General features: G+C 42.3%; 1 protein-coding gene across 1 annotated transcript in view; it reads right to left on the bottom strand.

Annotated features, from left to right (window-relative positions):
- The window catches only part of JADE1 (jade family PHD finger 1), a 132,862-nt gene extending 129,755 nt beyond the window's left edge, over positions 1 to 3,107 (bottom strand). The window contains exon 1 of the mRNA XM_066186652.1: positions 3,089 to 3,107. The gene's annotated coding sequence lies outside the window, so the exon portion shown is untranslated. The remainder of the gene's footprint in view (positions 1 to 3,088) is intronic.
- Positions 3,108 to 15,332: the final 12,225 nt, after the last annotated feature.

The raw sequence follows: 15,332 nt of genomic DNA on the forward strand, positions 1-15,332 counted from the left end.
TATAAAGATCGTAAACAAGGAGACTCCTTGAAACCCTGTGTCATGGGGCCTTCTGACATCTTTCCTCAGACATCATGCTCAGAACTTTCATCCTCAGCCTCAAAAGCACTCAAAGCCACCTGAAGACTCTTTCAGATTGGACTGTCCTGTTAAGCCAGTATCTCTGCTGCTCTTTACCGAAGAGCTTTTTCATGAGCTGACATTCAGTCACCCGAGTCTTCAGTTTAAAGAGCCGCCATATCTTCCCACATCCACAGGAACCCACACACCAAGGCAGAATATCTCACTCAGATGAACTCCCAAGAGCAAATCAACAGAGAGGATACAGAAGGAAAGAGCAAGGATTAGCCACAAACTCTTCTGACCCCCAGCAAGACAATCATAAACCGGCCATTCTAGTTGAACTCTGCAGTAAGACACAGAGTGTTGTTTGCTTTTTTTTCTGGATCATGAAGAGCAGTTGCAATTGCAATGTTATTTCTAATCCACTTTCAGGACATGGAGTAGGAAGGTATTTAAACAGGGAGACAAGGCTGTATCAGCTGCTCTTTGAAGCTGGCTATAAAAAAGGAGTTGCAGCTGCCATAATAAAGCAACACTTCTATTCCTACCTGTAAAATGTCTGGAATTCAGTCTGATTTGAACTTTGCAGAATGTCTGCAAATGTGGGTCAGTTCACAAGGCAGGACACTTCAAGTTGTTTGTTGTATCTGAGAGCTGTATTACAGGTCAAAGAGAAAGAAATAGAATGTTCAGGGAGGCCAGGTGGCTGCTGGTGGCTGGGAAGTGCTGGCTGAGAGGGTATTAGTGAGTGACACTGCAGCATCTCAGGACACACAGAAGTGTTTTCCAAAATAATCTGTTTTACCTGGGCAGGAGGAAGAAAAGGGAACTGTTTGCTTTTCAATCTGCTGCTCTTGCAAGGATCTCGTTCTGCTTGTTCACTTTTAACTGTGATCTACTTCAGAGTAGAGAAAGAGTAAATATAATCAGCTATAGATGGGACTCCTGCAGTTCAGAAACCTGCTATTGCCTGCAGCACAGCTAAAGGCATAGAAAATTTAGCTGAGATGTGAGATTTTATGATTGCATTAGCAAATATCGAAGTGCCACTGAAGACACACACTACATAAGTGGGCTGGAATGGAACTATTCACAGCTGATTGCTGGAGCAGCAGAGGGGAGGAGCACAGGTACAAATTAGAGCAAACTCAGCTCTACTGATGCATGGAGGGCTGTAGTCTTACCAGGCTAGCAGGTGATTACTCCCCTTCCCCATCCCATTTTGTACAGAGGGAGAAACAGATCACAGGTACCCACGATGGCATATCTCCAGCTGGGCTTTTTAAATTCAAACTACATCTGATAGCACAATTAGAACTCCTGATTTTTCATGGGCAAGAATAATTTTTAAATGTTCTTGCACTGAACAATGCTTTTCCAAGAAAATGTATATATATTTAAAATGAAATCAAAGAAGAGTATGAAAGGGTGCCATTAATGAAGCATTTAACCTAAGAACTCTAGTTGTGCCTCATTATCCAAGATTAATTATCAAAAACTTCTAGGATCCTGCTAGAAGAAACAGAACTCTTTTTTTTTATACTAGATCAAATATTCTTCCTTAATAATTCTTTTCCTTAAAAGAAGAGTGGTTTTTCTCTCTTCTTCTCCTATGTGCAGCCTTTAATTAGTCCGTTAGACAAAAGCAGTATTAGCTAGACTCTGTCACAATTACCCACATTTGGTAGCTAATTACTCCTTGAATAGTCTTAAGGCTACCAGCAATTTTAGTACAATTGGCAGCCTGGGGCCCCCAGGAGCTGTTCCAGCAGCCAAGAATAGCTGGAACAAGGGGGCGGGCCAGCCATGACCCTTTCTCCTCAGCCACAACCTAACATATCTACTATGCCAAAGGCAAGAGTAACACAGAAATGAAAATATTCCCAAGTGGCTAAATGTGCTCTCTTTATAGCCTTTTTAAACTAATGGAGTGGCATAAAGGGACTACGGGGAAATAGAAAATAGGACCTTTTAAATGCTAAAGCATTGGCAGGACTGCTAATGATTTTTCAATTTTGCAATGTTCCATTAAAACAACAGTACTAAACACTTATATGGGATCAAATTCTGACACGAGGCTTTTATTCCAGTGCCATTTTATTCACTGATGCCTCATATTGCAACAATTTACATCACTGCAATATGGGTGTCAAGACAATAAAAAATGCTGACTTGATTTAGTAACATTTCATATGCATTTTACACAGGTAGAAATTACTTCACAAGGGACACAGCAATGTCTGTGATTTCAGTAAAATTATTCCTGCTGTACACTGGTGTGACATCAGTGGAAGACTAAAATTAACATAAAAATTTAAATGGGGACCTGAGTTTTAAATACACTGCTAATTCAGATTCTATTCCACAACTGCGAAGAGCATTGCTCTGCAAATTCAGCAGCACCGTGCTTGTAAAGAGCCAGGAATTCCTTTTTAAAAAAACTTCACAAATTTATGAGGCATCCCTTTCCACTACATTCTTTAAGTTTAACCTTTCGCTCACCACTGTTGATGAGCAAATTGTTCTGAGTACAGGGATGTGCAGCATTGCAGAGGCTGACTGTAAGATGGACACAGGAGCAATAGCTCAGCTCAGCTGTCAGCAGCAGCATCACAAGGCTGTAAGTTTGGAGAGACATTGCCTTAGGCAGAAGGATTGACTTAAGGTACTTCCAACAAATTTTCCTTCCTTGCTGCCTGTCCTGTTCTCTCAAGGGCTATATGACTTTTATCAACACAACTGTCTGTCTGTGAATCAGTACCAGGGAACTTAACATGTATTAGAGAAGAACTCTAAAATAAAAAAAAAAAAAAAAAAGCATTGTTAGTCAGTTTAACCTGAATCAGTCCCATGATTCAGTTCCCAAACATAAACACATACAGCTGTGTTGGCACAGCTGAAAGGGTTTCAGGAACAAGAAGCTGGCTGTTGACCTGGGTCCTGGCAATGCCTGGGAATGCACTGCTGCTGGCAAAAATGTGCCTGGAACAATCCATACACTGTTGTCCATCTTGGCATTGCTTACCTGCATGTGCACTGGCTGGTTACAGGGCTATGATCCACAATTTTAAGTACTACAAGAAGTTGAGGCAGCTGTTATCCTTTACCAGTGTTTGTGAGGGAATTTGCCTGCCTTTCTGGGAGCAGAGCAGGGATTGGAGAAACAGCAGTGTTCTTAGCACCTGACTGCAATTCACCAGCCTAAGGGAAAACAAAAGTAAAACGTATCAAATTTGGGTTCCACCGAAGTGCAAATCTTGACCCTCCTGACTACCCTTAGCAAAGGGTGCTCCCCAGCTCAGATGCTCAGTGGGAGTTACACTAAGACCTTGTCTAAAGCACTGCACAAAATCCTCTCTGGTTTTACAATCCAGAAGGATTCCCAAAATAACTCTACGGTGTCCTGACTCGAGATTTCCTGCCAGTTGTGCTCTGTGAACATCAGAGTCCAAGACATGAAGAAGAGACAAGTGCAGAAGATTCTGAAGAGATAAAATTACTTCCTAAAATGATCTTGGTCATCAATTGGATAGTAGGACAGATGGATTGTAGGACATCCAGAACAGCTACTGTGGGAAAAAATATCAAAATAAAGACAGTCCAACACTAGAGTAGGTTGTCCAAAGGTGTCTCTTGACTGTCCATCCTTCAGAACTCTAAAGGACAAAGCCACAGTTAATCTGATCTCAAATGGCCCTGCTCTGGTGTGAGATTGACTAAGTGACCTCCAGGATCCCTTCAAATTAAATTATTCTGCAATTCTGTCACCAAGGAGTGCCATGTGCATGACTGATGAGGCTCTAAGGATTTCAACTAGGTAATATCTCAGGGACAATTGTAAAAAGCTGTCCAAAAAAGCAACGTCTCAGTTGATTCCTTCCTATCACTTATCCATTTCCTCAAGTTCTTAAGGTCACCAAAAAAGCCCCTTATTTTTAACTTTAATTCCCCACTAAACTGTGACAGGTAAGCACTTGATAACACAGGTGGTTTGGAGAAGCTCAGTGTTTAGAAGCAATACCAGAAAGGTGAAGAGTTCTGTTCAGTTTCAGTTTTACTAGTAGCAAAGGTTTTGATCTTGGGCTTTGAGCCTCTTTCCTGAGAATGGAGATCACGTGTCTTTTCTCACCTCTTATATCAAACGCTTTGAAAATTAAGGAAATGCCTATAGCTCTGACACTGCTAGTAGCATCAGAGCAGTGAGGAAAACAGCAGCTTGTTTGTAGCACAGGAAGTGCTCTCACTCTTTCTCAGGATCTCTTATAAGAATACAAAGCTTATGGGAAACCTTGACATTAGGGAAGCTTAAGTGCAATTCACAAAACACTGAGAAGGGTAAGGATAGGTAAAAGGCCTTAACTTATCTTTCCAAAACAAAAAAAAAGAATTAAATTAATACTTATTTATAAGAACAATATTATTATTTTCTGTAGGGCTAGAGGACCTTAAGAGACCCACCCAGGAAATCAGAATGTGGTTTTACCTCACATTAGAGCCTTTTCAACCACTTTTCCTTTGGGGGAATTCCTTTTCTATCATCTGTGGGCAAAGCCTACATTAGGTGTGTCATTATCATTGCTGTGCAATGAGATCTAAGCACACTGGGAGTTAACAGCATAGCAATTATAATACTTGCATATAATTATAAATTGTATGAAATGCTTCTGTGCATTTCACCTCACTAGTGCAATGTGAGAGCTTTGAGGTTTTTAGAGATTTGTATCTAAAAAAGGCTAATTAGACCTATACAAAACCTGAACAATAAATAAATAAATACTACCTGTACACAACATCATTTTTGCACCAATATCTTACAATGGTGAGAGAAATGGCTCTTAATAAATTCTTCTACAGTGCACCTTACAGCCAGAGTATTTCTCTGACAGATCAGATTGCAATAGAGATGTTGGGAGGAAGGGAAACAGGAAGGTGGAGGAACACAGGGCTACATCCATTCCTGAGAAATCAAGTCTCTGCATACCAAAAATCCCTTAGTATACTCCTCAGTTACATCTCACTAACTATTCTCTCCCATATAAAGAGTAAATTGTCAATGTCTTTTTAAAATATCCTGCATATTCTGAACTCTGATAAAGGCCCAGCACTTGTGAGTTTTCCTTTTGGATATCTTCACATCTTTTGCTCTAATGAGATGTTGTCCCAGAGCCTGTGATCAAGCTCAATTCACAAGTGGTCTCAAAAAGTTTGAATTCTAGTCCTCCCTGTACTTTTTGTGGGAATTCTAGGCACTCTCTCGATATCCCAATACTTTTGCGCCTTTTCTGTGCAAAGAGCAAGAACGACTTAGGGGTTCAGCACAGCATTTATGGGAAGAGCACAGAAGAGGCAGAGGAAAATTCTGACTCCTAGAGTGAGATGTTACACAAATTTGCCACTGTTTTACAAGAAAATGCACCAGCAGAAATCACATGCATGGTTTGGTTTTGTTTGGTTTTTTTTCTCATGATCCTGATTCCTACCTGGTCTACCCTAAATTAACAGGCCCTATCATTCAAGGAGATTGGATCCTCTTGGAGTATCTGGGCCAGCCATACTCAGTAATCTTCAGCAGTTCCTCTACTTCAGGATTTGTGGTCAGTCCTGAGACTAAGCATCCACAGCAGCCTGTCCAAGAGAGAGCCTCTCTAAGGCCTGCAGCTCAGCAGCTGCATCCATTCCATCCCAAAGGCACTGGAATCACAAACAGCACAGCAGGTGTTTCTCTTGCAGGTAGCAGTCAAATATATAAATCACTTTTTGGGTTAAGTATCCTCATATGCAGAAAACTGTGGTTTAAGGTATCATCAGACCTTAAACTTGGTATATTTCATCAGCTATTGCCAGGAAGTGTTTTCTGTTGATGAGCTTTTGGCAAAATTCAACCCCAAAGGATATTTTAAGTTCTTGTATATCTTCAGTACTTGCATGTAATGTAAAGTGATTGCAGCTAAGATAGCACTGCTGGTGCAGATTGCATTGGAATGATCTGGAGTCCAAGCCTGTGTCTGGAGTGAGTGATGGGAGAGCTTTGTAGGAGTTGAATAGCAGTGCACTGCCAGGAGCCCAGGTTATTTCTCCACAGGAAACTGGGTTAAAAATACCAATCTCTCCGTACAATCTGGTCCCGTTTGGAGAACAAACACAAGCTTTTAAGAGGGAACAGTGGTAGAAGTAGTAGCAATGGAAGAATGCTAAAGATGCTTTAGTTGTGCCAAGACTGGTTTTGGAAAGTTCACCAAAATGTATGCAGGCAGGTAAAATGGCTCTTCAACTTCTAAAAGGTAACTTCTGCATTTTCCCACAGTGTTAGCTTAGTAGAATAACAGCTCTACAAACTCAGACCTGCACAACAGGAATTCTTGTTTAATTGGGGTATGCAACGTTTCCATTAGATGGGTATGTTATTTATTGATCACTGATTTGGATTTTTAGGGGTCTTGTACCTGTAAAAGTTTTATTAGCATCACTCTCTCAGTTAGGAGGACATTTTTATTAACACTGTTACACCAGCACCATTGGTATAGATGCGGTCATACCAGAACAAACCTGACTTACAGCCCCCAGTGAATGCTGTACCTTTCAAGTGTTCTTATGAGTATCCATATGAGTGCATCTACTTCAGGTAATCTTTTCCTGCTGGGATGAAGGTGCAGGTATGCTCTTACCTCAAGTTTTTCAGGGACAATACTCCTTTCAGTTTATTCCACACTGCCAACATACCCTTTGGCCAGGTCTGCTCTTAGTTCCCAGATCCATTTGTTTTCACAGACTATGTAGTTTGGAGGAAAAACAAACAAACAAACAAAAAAATCAGAGGCCGTGCCAGCTGTCATAACCCCTGCTATTCTTCAGTTAAATCAGTTCCATAGGCTGGTCTAGCAAGCACCCAAAAAACTGCTGTTTCAGCCCAGTAAAAGCTGCAGTACAGGAGCAGGCAGAACCAGCTGGCCTGAACAGAGCTAAGCAGTGCTGCCATTGAATGTTGCCTTCCAGTCAGACGCCATCCCTGGCCAAGGACTGACACTGGTGCAGTGACAAAAATAAGTTAATAAATTCTAATGAAATTTAAATGAAAGGTAACAAAATCCCAACAAAAGTCTTACTGGACCTCAGCCAATTTTATATCAAAACTGGTAAAACCTGCATACACTTACTAATGGGCCCTCCAGCTTAGGAGATCTCAAAAATCATTTGGTTCACACCATAATGTTCTGGTTTGCTGTCTTTACTTCCCACAACTATTGTCATGACAATTCAGCTTCAGAATGAAATGCCAAGGATTCATAATATGACACAGAAGCTACATATTTAAAAGATGAGACATGGTGGGACACTCAAAATCAAATCCTTTTTCTTTCACAATATGGGCCCAAACCTAACCAAATAATTTCAAGAATTATGTTTCTAACTATCACCATGACTCATTTTTTTTCCCACCTCAGTATTTACATTTACACGAGTACACTCAAGATTTCTATACAAATCATATTTGGGAACGTTTCTGTACTTGCCTTAGGTGTAAAATAAAATGTGAACTTGTGACTTTCCCCTTCTTTCCCTCTGAGGAAAAAGTTGTCAGGCTATTTACAGCTAATCAGGTATAGACATGGTTTGACTTGCAACAGATTTTTCTAAGGTCTGTGCAGGGTTTATAGCATATTAGGGTGGTAGGCTATCATTCTATGTGATTGTAAATAGCTTGAAGAAATAATTTTGTCCCAGGAGAGGTCTTATCAGATGAGATACTGTCTGTTTGTACCACTCTAACTTTGTGCTGGATCAGGCATAATTTATCCAGCTCAATTGACAGAAAGCTGGCATAAACCCTGAATAAACAATGTAACATATGCTCTGGCTCATTTGGTAAAAACGCAGTCCTGTGCTCACACCAATACAGATCAAATTTCAACTGCCAGGAAATCCCACATTCACAAATTTGAATGAGTTACTGCAGAACCACAGCCTTACATTGCTTCATTTTCTTCTACACATTGAGTTTTAATTATTTTATAATCAGCATAAATAAAGAATACAGATATTTGAAAAGATATTTGAAATCTCCCTGACAAACACTTGTTTGGCATGAGTCTACTGCAGCATAATGGTTCTTCAAGTAGGGAAAAACATGATCTCCAGAGAGTACCAATGTCCCTTTCATAACCCTGGTGTACATGATTTTGTACCTTTATGGTCTGCACAGAAATTACCTCACACAAGGCAAAGCAGGCTGTAACATCCCTCTGCAATAAAGATGTTGGACTGGCAGTATATCTGCACCACTGGAGACAAACTCATGTGTACTCGTGGGCCACTTTTCACCACTCTGCAGCCATTAACAGCACTGGAATAGAGGAAACAGGTTACTCTGACTTCCATCAGCTCACAGTCCTGCGCAGGCTTTATGCTGTCTGAGCTCTCCTAGGCACCTCTGCATAGCTGAATCCCTTCTCAGCACAAATTACTACAAGTACCTGGTTGGTTGCTCTTACCACTGGAGGAAGAGTTTAGGCTCTGAGATTGCTTCTGCAAGTCTGCATCCAACACAGGTTTTAACAGCAAAGTTCCCAAATGCTTACCTGTGTTAAAGACAACCTCTCTGACTCTCCCCAGGCTGTTTCTGTCCATCCAGTTTCCAATTCTAACAATTTGATTGCTAAATTATAGTTTAGCATGGCTTTTTTTGGAACATGGATTTCTCACTCAGTTTCAGCCTAGTCCTGGTCATTACTCAAAATCAAAAGGAAGACATAGGGCTACAGAGATAACAGATGGATATACACACACTAAGCCTGCTTTTCCAGTGTCTTGTGTTTTATTTAGTCACACACAGGCCTGCTAGGTGAGTGCAGAACACAGGACAAGGGTTCCTATGTTAATTTCTTAGTATTATTTACTTACTTGCAAAAAGGTTTTAATAACCAATGATTTGCAAGGTATCTACCTCACTTGCGAATTAGAAACTCTGAATCTAGCCTTGGATATTCTCAGACTAACGTGTACAATCAAGAAAACAACAAAACACAAAAATTATGTTCTTCTTCTTTCCAGTTGTCCTTCAGATCTTTAAATACTTAATGTATTTATTATATGCACTATAATTACACTCCTCTCATCACAGGATCTAGATTACTCCCAAAAGGATATGGTTGTCGCTTCTCAAATAAGGCTTGTCTGCATCAACTACCATAGGGAGTACTCCCCACCCAGAAAAAGTTGGGCCTAATTTTTCCTCCCAAAAGTTTTAACACCAGAAGAAATATAAGTCCAGTTCTGAATGTCTTGAGGAATTTGGTCACACCTATGCCAAAACCACTGTTTTCCAATGTCAAGCACTGAAAGGACAACCTGGAACCTTGTGGCATTGCCTGCAGTGGATTAGCAGTTGTTAACACACTTGGGTCAACCTCATCTACCTTCTCCTGACATTATTTTAGAAGCAAGTCCCAGACAATATGGGACCTGCACAGAAAAATCAGCTATTGTTCTCAGCCACGGGTTTGGCAGGCAGGACACTTCCTTTTATGCTATCAACAGCTTACACTCATTGGTAGCACTTGAGAAACTGAAAGTGAGGACTCTGACAAGGTTTGGGTCTTGGAAACCTTTTGCTAGGAGTTGATTTGAGCTGACTCACACTTTTGGGAAGCATCCATGCTTTTGAAAAGAAATCAGGAGGACTAAAATTAGAAAAGACGGCGTGTATTCAGATGAGGCCATGTTAGGGAGCAGTTTATTGCTGACAGATAGGGTGGTTTGGTGCTAGAAAAACGGTTTGGAACCACCATGCCTGTATGTTATGAGACTTTATAGAGGCCTGTGGTGCTTATTCTTTAACAAGCTTTAGGTTAGGTGGCCATAAATTTCAGCTTTATAGTGCCAGAATCATTGTAAGGTTTCCACGGGGTTGATTGCTTTTTTAGATGACATGTCAAATTAAACATAAATTTTGGTGTGTGCTTTTCTGTGAGCACAGGATGCTGTTACAGCTGATGTTACAGGTTGGCTGCTTTACTCATCCTCGAAAATTCTGAAAACGGCAGGATGGCCTTTTCCTTATGATTAAGTAAACAAAAATGTCTAAACAAACAACTTCATCAATATTAAAAACATATAAAAGGAAACATTTTGGAGCAAGTCCATCAAACCTCCTGTCAGCCAACAAAACCCTGGCTTTAACTACCTAGTAGAGTTTGGCAGACCAAACAGAAATGTGTGAAAATAAACTCTATAAATGCACTGTCATAACTTTTATGTGCTACACTATACAAGTCATTGCTCAGGGACCTTGTGATTAGTCTTGAAAGAATTTGTGTCTGCACATAAACTTTAGATGCTGGAAACTCTTTGTTGCCCTTCTAGCAAGTGCCTTCTTCCCTCATTTTTCCTCCTCATGCCATTGTCAGAGTTTCTTATCCTTTGTTCCTGTTGTACCTGCTGCAAGTTTGGAATTTGGTGTTTCTCTTGTGCATCCCCACAGCAATGACACTGGGAATGAGACACAGTTCCTTGCTACCTGTAGCAGTGGCTTTGCTCAGCCTCCTCACTAGCCCTTCCATCCTCTGAGTACCTGCAAAATTGGAGAAAGAGGATTTGTTGAGCTGAGGTAAAAAAAAAAAAAAAAAAAAAAAAAAAAAAAAAAAAAAAGTTGTCAGACCTCTCCCTGATAAAGGGCCCCAGTTTACAAACTCTAAGACAGAGGCTGTGCTAAGAAATGAAAAGGTGTGGTGTTCTAGTACACGAATATCTTCAGCCAGTGAAAAGGTTTTGTAGACTCTGGTGACAGAACCATGTACCAGGGAATGTGAGTCTCAATAACAGAAGTTAACCAGCAAAATTCACCTTATTAATCATACCAATCAAAATTCTGGCTGTGCAATAAGTTCACAGGTAGTATTTATGAGAAAGTGGCAAAGGCTACTGATGAGTTGTTGATATGAATGATCCTACCTGATAAATCTGACTGTATTCCTCAACTTCCTTCCTTTTCTTCATCAAAAATAGAAAAGTACAAAGGGCAAACCCTGAAATAAACATGGACTTTGCCACAGAGGACTTCAGCAGTTTACTCCTAGCTATGACTGCCTGCCAAAGAACAGGAGCTGCACGGGTGCAGTTTTCATACACACCCCTCCCAAAAAGGAGAAGGAAACAAAAAAAAAGACTCACAAGGACAGACTTTGAACCCTGACAGCTTTGTCCAATGAAGAGGTCTAATTATCATGACAACTCTATCTCAATCTGTTTGCCACCATGTGTGAATGATGCAGTTCTGGATTATGACATTACACCAAAAGAAAAGGCATCTAATTGTATGAATGGTGCCTATTTAAAATTTATAGGTCACTACTGTGACACATTTACACTTGGCTGTGTATTTACCATTCTCCCTTATCGAGGGGGACTTTGGGATGGAAGAGAGGCCATAAAACTCGTGTAAGCTGCTCAAATGGCTTTTGCCCTTTACAGAAGCCAATCTCTCCAGGAAAAACCAACACTGTAATAGATAGGGCTAAAAAAAAATGGATGTTGGCTTGAGACACGGGTTCCTTCACTTTGATCATACAAAACAGTATGCATGTGTAAACACCACGGCATTTTACAAGGATAATCTCAAGAGAGAGGTAAAATTAAAAATACAGTTTAGAAAGACCAAGAAATAACAGTTGATTTTTTACCAATGAAAATTTGAGCCCTAGACCAGTAAGTCTGAAGAATATTAACTCTCTCCCAGCCCAAACCAGCACAGTGGGCCAATACAAATTTTGGTGATTGTTCATACTGCATTTTCAGATTTTTTACATGAAATTCCTGAGTAATTCAGCACTCCTTCATAATAAGACATATTAAACAATTTTTTCCTAGGTTTACATGTAGAACTTAAAATAAATGTGAAGTAAATATGTGCAAAGGGATTCAGGCAGGTACTATTTTGAAATAAGACATCAAGTGTTGCACTGACCTCATCAGTGTTTCCAAGCTGTATCAGCTTAAAACAAAATTGTCAGTGCATCTCATACATTAGGCCGGGTTTAAAAATACCCCAGATCAATGGAGCTGATTGATTGTTCTGTGACTCCAGATTTACTCAGAAATCCCCACATTCCTCCACACACAGTCCACCGGCTAATCTACCCTAAAGGTAGCCTGTCCTTGCACAGTAAGAGATGTCTCTCCAGCTTCAAAATCAATGGAAAAAAAGAGGCCTCAGCCATGAGTGGTTGGTGTCAGAGTTCAATTTCTGTTCATGAAGCTGTGCTCTCCTTGTGCTTTTCCCTGAGCTGCCTTCTTTCCAGAGGTTGTAAGAAGCAGCGTTTGAAAAGTGACCAGCATCACTCTGAGTCAAGGCACTCCTTGACTCCTAATGGATAAGTTATCCAGAAGATGAGGAAGCAGAACAAGGTGAGACTGTGTGTGAATACAGTGATGAGTTATTCACTCTCTAGGTGTTCTCCGAATTTTCTCAGGGGAAAAAAAAAACCTACAAAGTTAAATAATTACTCAAGAACAACTGAAGCTATAACATCTGTAATTAGAAACTTCTTTCATACATTTTTTTTCTGGGCTTACTAAGCACTTTATGGGAAACTGTCATAGGTAAACATTATTACAATTTTATTTGCTCTTCAGATCAAATCGACATGAATGAAGTAGCTCTGCATGGATTTCAGAATCTGAAACATTCTGAGGGCTTTTTCTCCCACAGATTACCCACAGTGCCCAACTTTCCTTTCACTCCTTTAATCATATTGCTGCAATTACTCCCCTGACACTGCAATTATATACATTAGCTATTCCTGGACTTCCCAATCACGGATCAGGATCTATGACAGCTGGCTGTCACTTAGATCAAAATAAGATTTGTTCACACCTAAATAACCACTGAGAAGCACAGGTAAAGAACAGCAGAAGCAGCATGGTAATGCTGAGAGACTTCTGGAGACCATTTATCAGTTGTGTAACTCCTACACTGTACAGGGACAGACATTTTGTCTCGGCAAACCAGTCGGGCAAGGAAGAACGCTGGAAAAAGCCTCAGTGGAGAAACTGTGTTTTCTGGTATTTCTTTGGCAGGTCAAGTTATCAGCACTGTAACAAAACTTGACAGGTTTGGAAACAGTCTGATCCAGATTTATTTATTTATTTACTTGTCTCTTTTCTAGTGTTTAAATTCTTTCAAGTCCAACTCTTCTAAATGTGGTCTTTTAAATTATTCATGTCCTTAGGGGAGGTTCCTGAAACTCGTCTTGGTTTCCAGCTCTTATCTGGAAAATATCAAAACTAGCCACCATGGCTCACAGAACTAAGCCAAGGTGTCCCAACCAAGTCCAGGTAGCAATATAATCTCTCCATCCAGAACAGAAGAAATGAAGATTAAAAGGAAAGGTTGGAGTTGCCACACCAATTTCTTAAAGTATCCCTGCCAGGATTTACCACTCCACCACATTCATGCAGTGGGAAACAACAGGTTTTCAAAGAAAGATACAGAATGATTTAGCCACTCTGGATGGATTTAGAGGCAAGATCTTTCTAGATGGGTAAAAGCACTTCACACATCTCTTTCCACTTGTTTTTGTTTTCTGAACCCATCTTTGAAATACAAAGGAAATTAAGAGAACACTTTAAGATGATGTGAAAAAAAAATCTGTACTAAACTTAAGAGGGACGAAAATCCAGAGATAAGACTGCGACTGTTGTTTTCTGATCTGCACCATAGCTGTGCCCAGACAATTTAAACATGTTATAATTCTGTAATAAAAACTGTTGTTAACCACAATCAAGCTGTGACTTGTTCAGATAAAAGGACTTTTTTAATAGTGTTTACTCACACATCTATTAAATAGAGCCTGCTGGGTTAAGGAGAATAGTGATAAGTATTTTAATTGCAGGTCTTTAACTAGCAAGAACTTTATCCTGTTTCCTCACAGAGGTAGTCATTACTGAACTGGCTCAGAGGGCAGAAGATTAAACACCTAATCATTACATAGGGTGTTGAAAACTCGGGGCTTCATGAAAAAGCCAAGTAACCTTAATGTCATTTCCCACTGGGTTTAGTCCCTCAAGATCTGTGAAAACATCTGAGTTTTCCAAGCGAGTTACGTGACTGTGAATTACTCCTAAAGCTGGTATTAAACAGGGATGCTTCAGCACCACGGAGTTACGTGGAGTAACAGCGTTTCTCAAGTCCGAAGTACTCCCTGTACCACATTCCAGCCACAGGGAGAGTTGCAGAGCCAGGCTCACATTCCCTAAGCCCTGTTACACATCCATGGAGTGGTTCTCCTCTATTACCCGGCGAGATGGGAACACGTTCTCAAAGAAGTGCAGAAGGGCTTAATTCTGCTTCCAGGTCTTTGCCTTCTCTGCAGATGTCCTTATACTGAGACGGTCTACACGCACCATCTCTCCCCTTGGAAATAATAAAACCTCTAAGAAGTCTTTTTCCTCACGTAAGTGAGCAAACTCACTCGCGAGGAGCACGGGTAGTACGTAACGAGTTATCCTAGAGCCACCTCCGTGCTGCCAGTGATGCATTTCACAGCACCGGAGGCGACCCCAGTGCATCAGCCCTCTGTTAGCAAGCACCCCGTTTTCTGACAGACCAAAACGGAAGAGTACGTTCACCCTAAGCAGCGATGCGCATCAAGCAGCCCCCCTGAGCCGCCTCCGCCTCACAGACCGGCCCTGTGTCACCCGAGCGGGCAGCGCCGCCGCCTCAGAGCCCTGCGCAGGCAGACGTGTCGCTCACTCCGCAGCTGCCGGGCGGGCGCTGCGCGACGTGGCCGCACCGCGATGGCCGAACGCCGTCGGCTTTCGACCCCCTCCCCGGTGGCGGGGTGGGGCGCCTCCTGCCATCCCTGCCCCCGGCCCCGGCCCCCGGGTGTAACGCGGCGCCCCCAGACCCTCCCGCCGCTCGGGGCCGCTCCCGCCCTCTACCGTGAGGCGGCGGCGCGAGCGACCCCGGCCCCGCCCCCCGGGCGCCGCCCCCGCCGCTGCCGCCAACGCCACCTGGGCGCGCGGGAGGGGATGGGAGGGGGCAGCCGGGGAGGGGGGGGCGGAGGGGGCGTCGCGCGCGCACGCGCGCTGGGTGCCGCGGCGCTTCTCGCGCGAGCGGCGCGCGCGCGCCGTTGGGCTCGGCGCGGGGCGTGCCCGCGTCCCGATTCGCCGGCGGGGCGCGAGCCGGGCGGGGGCGGGGCCGGCTCGGGCCGCCGGCCAATGGGAAGCGGGAGGGGCGGTGGGCGGGGGCGTGGCCGCGGCCGGGCGTGTCCCGG

The sequence above is a fragment of the Chamaea fasciata genome, unplaced genomic scaffold (assembly GCF_029207755.1).
Source record: "Chamaea fasciata isolate MVZ Bird 193981 ecotype frontalis unplaced genomic scaffold, bChaFas1.0.hap1 SCAF_6, whole genome shotgun sequence".
NCBI classification, from domain to species: domain Eukaryota; kingdom Metazoa; phylum Chordata; class Aves; order Passeriformes; family Sylviidae; genus Chamaea; species Chamaea fasciata.